Source organism: Budorcas taxicolor, chromosome 13 (genome assembly GCF_023091745.1).
Source record: "Budorcas taxicolor isolate Tak-1 chromosome 13, Takin1.1, whole genome shotgun sequence".
In the NCBI taxonomy this organism is placed as follows: Eukaryota; Metazoa; Chordata; class Mammalia; order Artiodactyla; family Bovidae; genus Budorcas; species Budorcas taxicolor.
This window is the reverse complement of record NC_068922.1, coordinates 53349692-53365006: the sequence shown is the minus strand read 5'-3', so window position 1 is coordinate 53365006 and position 15315 is coordinate 53349692. Positions and strand designations below refer to the sequence as shown.

Here is a 15315-nt window from a genome sequence, read left to right as displayed (position 1 = left end):
GCAGAGGAGCCTGGTGGGCTACAGTCCGTGGGGTCACAAAAAGTCTGACATGGCTTAGTGACTAAGCAACAACACATTTTCAAGTGACTCTTTGCACATTCATTCTAAACTTCTGAAATATCCTTAAAAGACCTTATGCAAAAACACAAATATACATGCCAGAAAAGAGACTACATTTTGTACCAGGCCAACCCACAGTTTGCTTTTTCTAGTCCTTTGCTTCTAACATTCAGGGCTTGCATAAGCTAGTTTGCTGAATTGCTTGTCTCTTATCCCTAGTCTTGTCTTTGGTTTCACACTACCAAGAGGGGGCAACTTTGAATTTTCTGGACCATGGTCCTTCTAAGAACTAACCAAGTGGATGAGTGTTATGAATCAGACAGAAATATATGTAAACGGCATCTTAACACTTAAAACAGTATTGTGAACTGATGCCTGAAGCAGAGTACGCAGTTGGTGCTTGGGTCAACCCAGAGGGGTAGGGTAGGGAGGGAGGTGAGAGGGGGGCTCAGGATGGGGGGGACACGTATATACCTGTGGCTGATTCATGCTGATATATTGCAAAAACTGTCACAATATTGTAAAGTAATTATTCTCCAATTAAAATAATTAAAATATCAAAGAATCATTACCTAAATATCACTGTCATTTGGAAACTTTTCTCCTCTGTACATATTATTGTTATTAAAAATAAATGTTATTCATGCAAATATTCTAGCAGCATTGTTTGGTGTAGCCCAAAAGTGGAAAAGAAACAATTAGAACCCTGTATGGAACAACTGATTGCTTCAAGATTGAGAAAGGAGTATAACAGGGCTGTCTGTTGTCACCCTGTTTGTTTAATCAATATGCTGAGTACATCATGAGAAATGCTGGGCTGAATGAGTTACAAGCTGGACTCAAGATAGGCAGGAGAAACATCAATAACCTCAGATGTGTGTATGATATCACTCTAATGGCAGAAAGCGAAGAGGAACTAAAGAGCCTTTTGATGAGGGTGAAGGAGGAGAGTGAAAGAGCTGGCTTAAAACTAAATATTAAAAAAAAAAGCTAATACAATGTCATCCAGTCCCATTACTTCATGGCAAATAGAGGGGGGAAAGTAGAAGTAGTGACAGATTTCCTCTGCTTGGGCTCTAAAATCACTTCAGATGGTGACTGTAGTCATGAAATCAGAAGACATTTGCCTCTTGGCAGGAAAGCGATAACAAACCTAGACAGTGTGTTGAAAAGCAGTGACATTACTCTGCCGACAAAGACCCGTATGGTCAAGGCTATGGTCTTCCCAGTGGTCATGTATGGTTGTGAAAGCTGGACCATAAAGAAGGCAGAGTGCCAAAGAATTGATGCCTTCAAACTGGTGCTGGAGAGTCCCTTGGAGAGCAAGGAGATCAAACCAGTCAGTCTCTGGATTCAGTCAACCATGAATACTCTCTGGAAGGACTGATGCTGAACCTGAAACTCCAGTATTTTGATCATATGATTTGAACAGCTGATGCATTGGATAAGTCCCTGGTGCTGGGAAAGATCAAGGGCAGAAGGAAAAGAGGGCATCAGAGGAAGAGGTGGCTGAATGGCATCACTGATGCAATGGACATGAACTTGGGCAAACTCTGGGAGATGGTGAGGGACAGAGAGGCCTGGCTTGCTGCAGTCCATAGGGTCACAAAGAGTTGGACATTGACTGGGCGACTGAACAACAACAAAAAGTGGAAAAACCCAAATGTCCATTAACTGATAGAAAGATAAACAAAAAATGTGGCCCATTCATACAATGAAATATTAGCCATAAAAAGGGATGAACTACATTTATAATGTGGACGGCCTCAAAAATAGTACACCGAGTGAAAGAAGCCAGACACAAAAGATAAGACTTTGTATTACTCCATTAATACAAAAATATCTAGAAAAGGCAAATTCATAGAGATGGAAAGTAGATCCATGGTTACCTGGAGCTGGAGCTAGGGATGAGGATTAACTGTAAAAGACACAAGAGATCTCACTGGGGTGACAGCAATACCCTAACACTGGATTGTGGTGTTATTGGATATGATACAAGAAATCACTATTTGGTCATTGTCCCTGGTTCCTGGGACATGATTCCTAAAATCCTTGGAGTCTCTGGGGTGATGAGTGGTCTAGATGGCTTCGGGAAGGAGGCTAGTAGCCAAATGACTCATGTTGGGGGCCCCTAGATGGCTTTAGGAAGGAGGCTAGTAAGCACGACTAGAGGGCTGTGCTGACCTCCAGAGAGGACAGAGGAGCTAACAGTGAGTTAGTTAGTACTGGCTGTCGATTCACTCAGTCAGAACTAGGTAATGGATGCTCCAAAGAACCCCAAACATCAAGGCTCAGGGAGCTTCCAGACTGGTGAAAACACCAAGGTGTTGAGAGAGTGACATGCCTAGAGAGAGGTTGGGAACTCAGCACCCCTCCTGCATACCTTGTCCCTATGCCCACGTGATTGCTCCTGAGTTGCACCCTTTACCATAAACCAGTCATAGTAAGTATTTTCCTGTGTTCTCTGAATCCCTCTAGTGAGTTAACACACCTGAGGAGGGGGATGTTGCAGGAAGTGCCAAAGTATAGCTTGTCAGTGAGAAGTACAGGTGACAACCTGAGATTTGAGACTGGCGTCTGACATGAGGACTGTCTGCGGGGCTGAGCCCTGGCATCTGTGGGGTCTGCACAAACTCCTACAATTTTTTTTTTTTCAGATCCACGTATACTTTATTCCATGACCAACCACTGTGTTGCATCCAGGCAACACTACACAAACAGGAAGTCAACCGCAACCCAGCTGTACAACAATCGGAGGTTTACAGTACATTTAAGGCTTTTAAATTTGGAAAAAAAAAAGGTTTTTAAATAAAACTGAAGAACTCTCAAACCCAAATCCCCAACCAACAGAAGTAGTGTAAAAATTTTAAGCATCTTACATTTCTGTTGGTGCAACCCCAGTGTCAAAACCCAAATAACTCCTAAACTAAAAAGATTAGTTTGGTGAAATTTTAATTACATAAAATTTTCAAAGCATAAACGTCATTTTTTTGTCTTGGAAATGTTATAAAAAATTTTAATAGCCAAACATAGGAATAAAAACATATTAACAAAATGTATTCAATCACTTAAATTGCAAACAAGGAATCTGCAGTCATTGCTGTGGGCTGACAGAAGAAAACTATCAATAGGAATCTATGCACAATGTGATTGCAAATATGTACAGAAAAGTTGGCTAGGTTCTTTGTTAGAGCAACCAGACAATCCAAATATTAAAACTCTGTGGACTAGTGTATTAAATTTACACTTTAAAAAAGTTTCATTTTGTTTAAGAATATTCCAGTTATATTTATATGGTTCCAGTTGATGAAGCCAATCACCATAGTTCCAGTAAATTACCCTTTAATTGATTTGTTTTGGGGAAAAGATTGGCATGTCAATAAAAATGAAGGAATTTTCATCACAATCGTTTCCAGTTCAACTAATCACAGCTTCACAAATAAACTGAACCCATGAATCCAGTGGCTGAAAGAGAGCTGCAGGTCAAATACTGAGAACAGGGGTGGAGAGAGGTTGAAAGTGAAAAAGTGAAGTCACTCAGTCTTGTCCGACTCTTTGAGACCTAGTGGGCTGTAGCCCACCAGGCTCCTCTGTCCATGGCATTCTCCAGGCAAGAATACTGGAGTGGGTTGCCATTTCCTTCTCCAGGGGATCTTCCCAACCCAGGGATCGAACCCGGGTCTCCTGCATTGCAGGCAGGTGCTTTATCCTCTGAGCCACCAGGGAAGGCCACCAGGGGAGGCCACCAGGGGAGGCCACCAGGGAGAGAGGTTGAGTCCTGCATAAATGAATCCTACATGACGGGTAAGGTGGAGAAAGGGGTGTGAGCAGCCTTTTTTACAGCATGAGAAAGTGGTCCCCCCACTCAGCTCTCATTCCCGCCTTGCAAGGCAATGAAGCTGGAAGTCACAACTATTCCGTTTAACATGATGTGTGAGTCGGAAGAATCTCTGGATAGGAAAGACCGAGAAGTCCTCGGCTGTCTGATGAGGATGCCAGAAAAACTGGGTGCTTCCTTGTGGTGATCACGCCATGACCGCTGTCCAGTGAAAGCATGTGTAACACAGAGGACTCGTGCTCACAGTCAGTGAGGTAGTATCAAGTCGTTGTCTTCAGGAATTGGGAAGTTCGCGAGAAATGAAGTTTTACTCTCCCTAGGTATTGTGCGTAAAGCTCTAAGTCATTACGCCCGGCCCGTTCGACCCAGGGCGGCTCCACGGCCTGGGGACAGAGCTCTTACATGGCCAGGTCGTGGGAGAAGTCAATGACCTCGTCCTCTGTGCCGTGAATAACTGACACGGGAGAGGTGACTTTGGAGATCTTTTCAATGCTGGGGAAGGCGTCAAAGCAGTACGTTTTCCTGCTGTCGGGAAAAGCCACAGGCCAGACATCAGAGGCGAATGGAGAATCACGGCAGCACACTCGTACCGGGAGGCCAGGTCTACTGGGGGGGCTGTCCCAGTGCTCTGGCCATACAAGATGATGTTCTCCGGACTTAGGCCGTACGTGGCAATCCATGCTCCAGTGATGGTACCATATCAGAGCACACCAGGAAAAGCTAGTGTCTGCAGCTAGCTCATCACAGGCTGATACAGACAGCAAGAAGATGTTGCTGGGAGGCAGACAGCTAACTTTTGTGCATTTCAATGATGCAGATCTTTCCAGATGCTCAGCGCCTGCCACGCGGCGTCGATGTCTGCGTGGAGGTTCTTCTTGGCGGGGGGCGGGGGGGGGGGGGGCTTGACGGAGCTGACGCCGTAGCCGGAGTAGGCCGTAGGAGATGTTGCAGTTGATGCACGAGCCCAGACCGATGTAGAAGTTGCACATCTGGCTCAGGTCCCCCGCGTTGCGGTGCGAGAAGAGCAGCGTGTGGCGGCTGGAGGGCGCGCAGCGCACGAACATGCAGCTTAGCCGGTTGTTCCCGGCGGTGCACGAGAAGACCTCGACCGCTTCCAGCTAGCGCTGCGAGCAGTCGGCGCGCTTGCTCAGGTGCAGGCTGCACGCGCCGGCCCCGGGCCCCCGTCTTCGGACTGCGGCCGCGGCGGAGGTGGAGTGGAAGCGGCCGAGGCCGGAGCGGGCGCGCCGGGGCCGCGCTGCTCCGGTGCCAGCACAGTGTAGGTGGACTCGGGCGGCAGGCAGGCCAGCTTGGCGGCGATGCGGCTCGGGCAGGGCGGGCAGCAGAAGAGCCAGCACAGCTCGCCCAGCGAGAAGCCGCTCATCCTGGGGCCTGGCTCCGGCATCCGGGCGGCTGGAGCGCGCCGCCGCCGCCTGCACAGGAGGCAGGCAGGCAGGCCCGCTGGGGAACGAAGGCGGGCGGGCGCGCGCGGCTGGAGGCCGGGCGGGGAGGCCCCGGGGCGGAGGTTGGTGGGGGCGTGGTGCGGGGAGGCTGGGCAGGCCCGGCGGGCGCGGCGCTGGGAGCAGGGGCGGGTCAGCTGCGGCCCAGCGGGCCGGCAAGGCGCCAAACTACAAATTGAATTGATTTGCAGGACACCCTATTGGCGCTGAGCGCGGAAGGATTGATGCTTTTGAACTGTGGGGCTGGAGAAGATTCTTGAGAGTCCCTTGGACTGCAAGGACATCCAACCAGTCCATCCTAAAGGAAATCAGTCCTGAATATTCATTGGAAGGACGGATGCTGAAGCTGAAACTCCAATACTTTGGCCAGCTGATGTGTAGAACTGACTCATTTGAAAAGACCCTGATGCTGGGAAAGATTGAAGGTAGGAAGGGAAGGGGACGACAGAGGATGAAATGGTTGGATGGCATCACCGACTCAATGGACGTGACTTTGAGTAAGCTCCGGGAGTTGGTGATGGACAGGGAGGCCTGGGGTGCTGCAGTCCATGGAGTCGCAAAGAGTCCGACCCGACTAAGCGACTGAACTGATTGGTTTCTAGTAAGTGGGAGAACTGATTGGTGTGGGGAAAAAACCGACGTATCTGTTAGAAGTAAAAACAGCTCATTGCACAACTCAGGAAAATGAGTAAAACTCAGTGACCCACTTAGAATGGGTGAATTTTATGGTATGTGAATTTTATCTAGATAAAATTGTTAAAACTGGTTTCCCTGGTGGCTCAGCAGTAAAGAATCTGCCTGCCAATACAAGAGATGTGGGTTCAGTCCCTGGGTGGGGAAGATCCCCTGGAGAAGGAAATGGCAATCCACTCCAGTATTCTTGCCTGGGAAATTTCATGGACAGAGAAGCCTGGTGAGCTACAGGCCGTGGGGTTGCAGAGAGTCGGATAATACTTAGTGACTAAACAACAACAAAGTTGTTGAAAAAGGGAAACCCTCAAAAAGAACAGACGTGTAAATGAGATGTGATGCACACTGTCCCAGGTGCACTGCTCAACGACCCAGCTACCTGGATGAGCAGGAGTCTAAACCACCCCTAGGAGACACTGGAGCACCTACACTTTTACTGGTGTCAGGGACGGAGGACCAGTTTCACTTAAACCCATCTCTAAGAACGCTTTCAGTTGGCAAGTTTTGCTTCTGGCAGCTTTTCGGGCACCTGACGAGAGTTAGAAGCTGCAGATTCCAAGTGATAAAAGGACCATGTGTTTCAGATTTAGCATCTTTACTCATAAAGGGCTCACTTGCTCCATTGGTTTGTACGCTCCTGGGGTCCATTCCCTGCATAGTGTGTACAGGAGGTGGCAGAAGAAGGTGCCAGGAGCTCAGAGTAGCTTTTGAAATGGATCAAAACACTGAAGGCAGGACTTCTCTGGCTTAATGTTAAGCTAATGGCCCATGTGATGGCTTCACAGTGTAGGACAGCCTGGCCTTTTGTTTGGGTGGAGAATGTATAATTACCTGAATTTTTTTTCCCCAGACATCAACAATCATGTCTTGTCCCATTTAATTTCATTAGTTAAGTTTATAATACTTAGTTAGTTATTATCCAGTCATAGAAATGTACACTCAGACAGACTTTGGTCTTTTTCTTTTCAGAAAAAGAAGTTTGGATTTTTCCATTTAAGAGGTATGCCCATCTTATCAAAATCTACTCTTAAACGTTTTAGACTTTGAGGATTGGTAATTTTCTTTTTTTAAACAAATGCTAGCTTTTCCTTTTGAAATGGCTTAAACTTTTAAATCCTTAACAGCTTATTTTTATTATAAAATGATTGTTTTTTATTATGAAGTGATTGAGATACCAGAAGCAAGTGCTTGAATAAATAATGACATATCAATGCTAGGAAATGCCCATAGCCATTAATAAGAAATGTGAACTAACACACAAAGAACTAGAAGATAAGCAAAAATAAATAAATTGCAAAATAATCCACCTTCTCTGATTTTTCCCAAGAAGACTTTGCAGGGACCAAATAGAAGGCATTGGCAACATTTATAGAAGTGGCCATGAATTTTACCTGGGGCAGCAGGGACTGCACAGATGGCTGACCACAGGGACACGATGCTGAGGACTTACAGACCCTACTCTCCACTGAGCACCAAGACAGCAAACCAAGGACTTTCCTGGCGATCCAGTGGTTTGAACTCCATGCAGAGGCACAGGTTCGATCCCTGGTCGGGGGAACTAACATCCTGCAAGTCAAGTGGCTCATCCCAAAAACAAACAAACAAAAAGACGGCAAACCAGATGTGATCTGTAAGTTGAAACAAGGAGGAAAGCTATGGACCAAGGAGGGAGAAATGCGAGGTAGGTGCTAACTGGCAGGTTCCCTCCCAGAACCTGAGAGGGAAAAGACTTGTATGTGAGATTTCTATAATATAAAGAGCTCACCTTATGGCAAAATTAAAGAGCCCACCTTATGGTAAAACAGTTGTGAAGATGTGTCTATTCCATCATAACATTGAAAGACTCATAAAGAACAGCCTATGACTTTTTCTGAAAAGATGATGACCTGACAAACTGACAATAGAACAGGTGAGCTTTCCACCCTGGAGATGTTCTCTTGCAGGAAAATCCAGACCAAGGTGAGGATGTTGGAAAACATGTTGGTGTGAGGGCTTCCCTGGTGGCCCAGTCAGTAAAGAATCTGCCTGCAATGCAAGAGATGCAGGTTTGATTTCTGGGCCAGGAAGATCTCCTGAAGAAGGGCATGGTAATCTACTCTAGTACTCTTGCCTGGAGAATCCCATGGACTGAGGAGCCTGTAAGGCTACAGTCCATAGGGTTGCAAAGAGTCAGACACAACTGAAGTGACGGAGCACACACACTTGCACCTGTTGGTTTAACCTCTGTACTTACTTCTCCAAAAAATAAACCCCCAGCAGTGTGATGCACTTAGAATGAATTTGAATCATAATCTAGATGTGGCAGATCATGAGGCAAATAATACGTGGATGAAGTTATTTGCTTGATGAAAGATGGTTCTGTCCTGGTTCATTCATGTTGGATTAAAACCCTGAATATAAGCCCTGAGTGAGAGCTTCCAGTCAAAATTCAAACTTCATCATACACCTTGGAATTCCCTGTGAAGACATCTGCTCTGAAAGTAATGAATCTGGGGTTGGGGAGGAATCAATGATAGCTCACCTCCTAACCAAACAAGGATCCATACCAGAATGAGAAGTCCTGTGAACACCATCAAAGTGAGAAGCCTAGAGCCAGAAGTCACATTTCATGAGTGTCATAGCATTCATACAGGGCAGAAATCTTATGAATGTAATCACCATGGAAAACCTTTTTCAAAAAAAAGTTGTACATCTCATGGTATATCAGAGATTTTATACTGGAAAAAATTCTTTTGAATGTAATCAACATGGAGAAACCTTCAACTACAATTCAACCCTCAATAGACACCACCATGAATTTCATACAGAATAGAAATTCAATGAATGTTTTGAATGTGGGCAATTCTCCTTTCTTAATGTACATCAGAGCCAGTGTGGATGTTTATTATTTGCAACTGAGTCAGACTCCAGCAGAAAACAGAGGGACTTCTCAAATCAAGATGACTTAGCGCCGAAGCATTGATGCTTTTGAACTGTGGTGTTGGAGAAGACTCTTGAGAGTCCCTTGGACTGCAAGGAGATCCAACCAGTCCATTCTGAAGGAGATCAGCCCTGGGATTTCTTTGGAGGAAATGATGCTGAAGCTGAAACTCCAGTACTTTGGCCACCTCATGTGAAGAGTTGATTCACTGGAAAAGACTCTGATGCTGGGAGGGATTGGGGGCAGGAGGAGAAGGGGATGACAGAGGATGAGTTGTTTGGATGGCATCACTGACTCGATGGACATGAGGCTGAGTGAACTCCGGGAGTTGGTGATGGACAGGGAGGCCTGGCGTGCTGTGATTCATGGGGTTGCAAAGAGACAGACACGACTGAGCGACTGAACTGAACCCAAATATCAACAGGAGTACTTGAAAAGGTTTTATTCAAAAGTGTAGATGTGAGGAAGGCACAAGGGATGGTGCAGTAACTCAAGACCCTAAACCCAAGAGGCAATGCACCTCCAACGGTTAAAACTGCAGAAATTAGAGAAAGATGATTTAGAAGGATCTGTGGCTTTCTCGGGGGTGGGAGGCAGTCCAGAAGAATCAAAACCTCCAACCTCACTCAACTCTCTGTTTCTGAGGTCTCCCCAGTGGGCCAGCGGCTGAGTCCAACAAGATGCCAGACAGCAAGGGAGCCTGTGATGTGGTCAGCCTTTCAGAACAGAGAGATAAAGATGGATCTGGAGGGCAAATGGAAGATACCCAGTTCAGTGAACAGGAACCCTAGCTGACACACCTCCAAGAATCAACCTGGGTGCCCTGTTCCCACTGTAGCCCAGAGCCTGGTAAAGAGCCTGGTCCAGAATAGACATTCGATAGAAATTGTTGAAATTAATAAAGGACCAGCGGAACAAAGGCAGACTCTTATTCAGCAGGAGAAAACTCAGAACTCGTCTGCCTGACCATCTGTTCCAAGGCCCCTGGGGAGCATAGGAAGGAGATGCTTTTGTAACATACATTTCCTGTTGCTAGACAATAACAGAGCAAAAGACTAGGAATTCAGCAAGAGCTGATGACCTTAAAGAAAAGAGGGAAAGGTAAAAGGAAAGCTGGGGGCACTGGACTGGAAGCTTGAAGTGTAATACCTATAACAGGAAGAATCTTTGTATTCTATTACAAGTTAATCATTAAAGGGATGTGGTTTATAAGCTTAAATTATGTATAATGGCACATCTCTGGGAACCCTGCCTCCAAAGGAATGAACATTAAGCTAAAATACCTTTGTTTAACTCACAGGAAACTTCTTGACCAGGCCTACCTGTGAATAACTGCAGGAAGGAAGAAATTAACACAGCCCAAATGGCTACCCACTGCAGTATTCTTGCATGGAGAACTCCACAGACAGAGGAGCCTAGCAGGCTATAGTCCACGGGGTTGCAAAGAGTCAGATACAACTGAGCACCTAACACACAGACACACAGAGGAGGTGACTGGAACCAGGAAATTTTCAACTTTACTCCCTCCCTTCTGAGTAGAAAAGAAGCCTGAATTCTAATTCAGACAAGATAGTTCTTTGGGACAGGAGTCTGCCCTCTCCTCGATCTGCTGGCTTTCTGAATAAAGTTGCTGTTCCTTGCCCCAACACTCATCTCTCAATTTATTGGCTTGCTGTGCAGACAGGGAAGGATGAGAAATGAGATGGTTGGATAGCATCACCAACTCAATAGATATGAACTTGAGATAACTCTGGGAGATAGTGGAGGACAGAGGAGCCTGGGTAGGCTGCAGTCCATGGCGTCACAAAAGAGTCAGACACAACTTAGTGACTGAACAACGTGCAGTGAGTGATATGAACTTGGACTCAGTAACATATCTCAGCAAAGCCTCATAATTATGCATGATAGTTGTTACTTCTTACACTCAGTATTTAAGAAAACTGACGCTCAGAGAGCTTTGTAAGTTTCCCAGGGCCACACAGTAACTTGGAGACAAGATTTGAATCTGGATCGATCTGCAACCTAAGCCTGTGGTTTTTCCACCCAGCAGGGCACAGAATAAACTCACCCATGGGTGTCAGCTCTAAAGAATAACTTAATGGCTTAAAGGCAAAAATGCCTTCACTCTGCTGATATATCACAAATAGTTATTAACATGCTTTCTTTTTATGACATCCTGAAGTCAGGAAAGGCTTTATTTCATCAAATAAAAAAATGAAGTTTGTCAGGGAGCTAGGAAAAGCTGAACAACTTTCTTGGATTTCCTATAGCCCTGACTATTTAATCACAGCCATTTTTTGTTGATTCTAAATTCCCTGATTAAGGAACAGGCTGTGGCCATGTTTCAAGGACATCAGGATAGCAAAAGACTGACAAAGAGGGGTTAATGTTGTAGAAGCAGAATGAGTTTTATCTGTGCCATAGTATTCATAGATTATTATGAAATGATATTTATTTTTACCAAACTAACGAAAGATTTTAAAAACCAAATAGAAATCACTTAAAGGCAAAGAAATTCACATAGTCTGTTATCAAAAGCTGCATTCCAAGAAAATTTTTTTCTCTTAACAAAGAGAGAAAACCAAATTCCAGTCTGTTACAAGCTTATATTCACAGTGAAATAGTAGTTATTTGCAATAAAAATTTTCAAAGGCAGTTCAATGTCTCAGAAAACTTTTCTCAGGGTCCACTTTCCACAAGCCTTTTTTTTTCACTTTCTGTATCCATCACTGTGTCCATTCAGAAACAGCCACCCATGAGACTTACTTCCTTTTCCCTTAATAAAATGTAACTCCATTTCTTATACCTCTTTATTAAAAACATACATCTTACTTTCCTTAAGCAAACGTGAACTGTCCTTTATGCCAGCACTCTGTAGATCTGTAAACAAAAATCACCCAAAGTTCTTATCTCATTTACATTTTTTTTCTTTAAAAGTTGCTTCACACTGAGTGACTTCCTTTGCTGACAAATTTGTAACAGATATAATAAGATCATATTTAGTCTACAATAAACCTAAGCACAATAAAAGTATTACTCAATGTTGATGAACCTTAAGACATGTCTATATTAATTAGATTAACAGACAAGCATTAATACCAGGTTAATTTAATACTGATTATTTCCCAGTTCATGTGAACCTGAAATTCATTTAGTTTAATTTCTCTTGAATTTAGAATTGTTTGATTTGCATGTGTTAACTTTTCTTTAGGTCAATTAAATTAGAGATTGTCTACAAATTAACCTTAGCAACAGTATCCAAAGACAAAGACACACACTGAGACATACATAAATCCAGATAGACAGATATCACATAGTTTTCCACTTGAGATTTAAAGTGTCCCTTTGTTTTTTTGTTTCTTGGCTTGAAGTTCTCCCAATTTGCCAAAGGCTGAAGTCTCAGGCAGAGTGGGTTGTGTCTCTTAAGGATACGATGAGTCAATTTCAGGCTATTTCCTAGTTAAGAAAAGAATTTAACAAGTCAGCTTTTTCTAATTGCACATGCAAAAAGAACAGGTTTTGCCACTTCAGAAGGATTTCATTTTAACCAGTTTTCTCCTGAGTCTAAAGAGCGTCGTGGCCATCCAGTGTCAAACAATTCATCTCCCTTTTTTATATTCATAGTTCCATAGCTAAAATATAGACCAAATAGTGCTCAAATAGGCTTTGATGACAAGGACAGACCGACTGATAAGATGTTGTCCCAGCAGAGATTGTCCCTTGCGGGAACTGAGGTCTTAGTCTGATCGGAAGACTCTGAAGGAATAAGGGAACTTGCAAAAGTTGGGGAAGCTTGTTTTCCTTCCCATTTTCTATCCGTCTACTTCCCTGAGAGAGAGGGGAGTTAGAAGGAGATTCTTTAGAATGTTTAGGAGAGTGTTTTCAGGCTTTTGATTATAGGAAAAAGTCCTGGGCCAAAGCGATGACAGAGAGGAAGAAAGAAGGAGGGTTGAGGGGATAGAGTGGCAACAGAAAGATACATGCATCACGAGTCCCTCAGATTTGGATTCTGACTGAGTGTCATAGGGTTTAAGTATAAGGAATGACAAAAGAGATCAAGTTGGAGGATTGTGTTGTCATTTATCGTGCAATTAAGAGTCCATTTTTCTTGGTTCCCCAATTCGTACCGACTGCAAGTTTCATTGCGAAAGACTACAAGTCTCTTCTTTTTAAGACTTTCAGGGTCAAATTTTTTCCAGTTCCTGAGAATACAGCCTAGAGGTGAGCCTGAGGGAGGTTCTTGAGATGTACCTAAGCCCATTCTTAGGATGGGGGTACCGAGAGTTCACTGGCCACAGAAGACATCCCAACTGTCCCAATATACCCTCTGTGTGCAACTGAGACACTGTACATCTAATGGCACAAATGGCCAACAATCCCAACAGCGAGAGGTGCTGCCTGAGCGTATGACAGAGAGTGGCACAAACTAGACTAGGCACACGCCTCGGCACAAGCAGTGTGAAAATGCATCTGGTGGGTAGGGCAGGAAAGGACAAAAGAGGTTCGCAGACCAGTGTGACTTGGTGTATGGTGATTTCCTGAAATCTGGAAGACACTCTTTGCGATGACTCAGAAACCACTCTAGGCTAAATTTGGAATGAGGAAGGAAAAGTGAAGGCAGCAGGGAAGACAGGCTGAAGAATCTGCCTTGTAGTCCTACCTGGAAGGCAGTGGCCAAGGGAAGTGGGCTCAGTGTTTGCTTGAGCCAATATGCGTCTGACATTGCACAGAAGTTTTCTTGCTAGTAACAGACCCTCTAATAGCCTGGCCCATTCCAAAATCCCCTTATCCTGTCATGGGATAAGTTGTGGTCACCCTAATGGTTTTTAAGTTCCTGACAGCTTCTTTGGTGGCTCAGCCAGTAAAGAATCCACCTGCAATGTGAGAGAACTGGTTTCGATCCCTGGGTTGGGAAGATCCCCTGGAGGAGGGCCTGGCAACCCACTCCAGTATTTTTGCCTGGAGAATCCACATGGACAGAGGAGCCTGGTGGGCTACAGTCCATGAAGTTGCAGAGAGTTAGACACGACTGAGCAATGAAGCAGAGCACAATGCACGTGCAATTTTAATTGGTCTGGTCCTCAGCTTAAAGGACAAGGAGGAAAGGCACCCTCATCCACTTGGGTGCCAGTTATTGGGGTGCAGTGTGATGTGGGGCCTTTGAAACATGCCAGAGAGTAACTCTGGCCAGAGTTTCTCAGTTGGTTCCATAATCACTTGCCTGTTCACAGAGAGTTTGAGGAAAAAGAAACAAGAGAGGAAAAGAGAGAGAGGGAGAGCCGCACAGAGTCCCTGAATGGGCCACCAAATGTTGAGGCAGTTCAAGTGCCAGCTGGAGAAGAATTGCCAGACACAGAGCTTTTCAGATGGGAGTGAGTTTAGTAAGAGCAAAAAGTAGAGATAATGTAGGCACTGTGAGTGTAGCAGGCCAACCTCTTGATCAGGGAGAGTCAACAGTTTTTGTGGAATGGCACCCCACTCCAGTGTTCTTGCCTGGAAAATCCCATGGACAGAGGAGCCTGGTAGGCTGTAGTCCATGGGGTCGCTAACAGTCGGATAGGACTGAGCGGCTTCACTTTCACTTTTCACTTTCATGCACTGGAGAAGGAAATGGCAACCCACTCCAGTGTTCTTGCCTGGAGAATCCCAGGGACGGGGGAGCCTGGTGGGCTGCCGTCTATGGGGTCGCACAGAGTCGGACACGACTGAAGCAACTTAGCAGCAGCAGCAGCCAATTTTTATAGTCTCAAGAAAATTCCTGCTGGAATGTTGCCACTAGATGATTGGTTAGGGCACTATTGAGTGACTACTGAGGGAACATTTTTGCCTAATTTGGGTCAAGAAGCCTGCTGGTGATTATCTGGAGGATTTTGGTAATGGTTACAAAGGATTTCAGTCATCTTCAGAGGTGACCTTGGTTCTGGGCTCTACTTCTGTGACCTTTGTACTAGACCTCACATTTGTGGCCTTGGGGCAGGACTTAAAAAAAAATCTATACAGGAATTTCTCCTGACAGATTTCTCAAACTTGGTGCATTTGTATTCTATTGCTGAATAATGTATTTCCACAAACATAGGGGATTAAAAAAAAAACAAGTCTGTTATTTCAAACTTGATGTGTGACTCAGGAGTTAAGGCACAGCTTAATTTAGCTGTCATTCAGAGAAAGAAGATGGTGTGAAGACACAAGGGAATGCCATCTACAATCCAAGGAATATTTGAGGTATCAGGAGCTGGGAGAGAGGGCTGGGAAAGATTCTCCCTGAAGTTCATAGCAGCTTTATTTATTCTTGCAAAAACTTGAAAACAACCACAATGACCTTCAGTAGGTGAACTGGATAAGAAATTGCT

General features: G+C 44.8%; 1 pseudogene; it reads right to left on the bottom strand.

The window, feature by feature from the left end:
- Positions 1-4172: 4172 nt before the first annotated feature.
- On the bottom strand, positions 4173-5300 carry LOC128058702 (alpha/beta hydrolase domain-containing protein 17C-like; annotated as a pseudogene).
- Positions 5301-15315: the final 10015 nt, after the last annotated feature.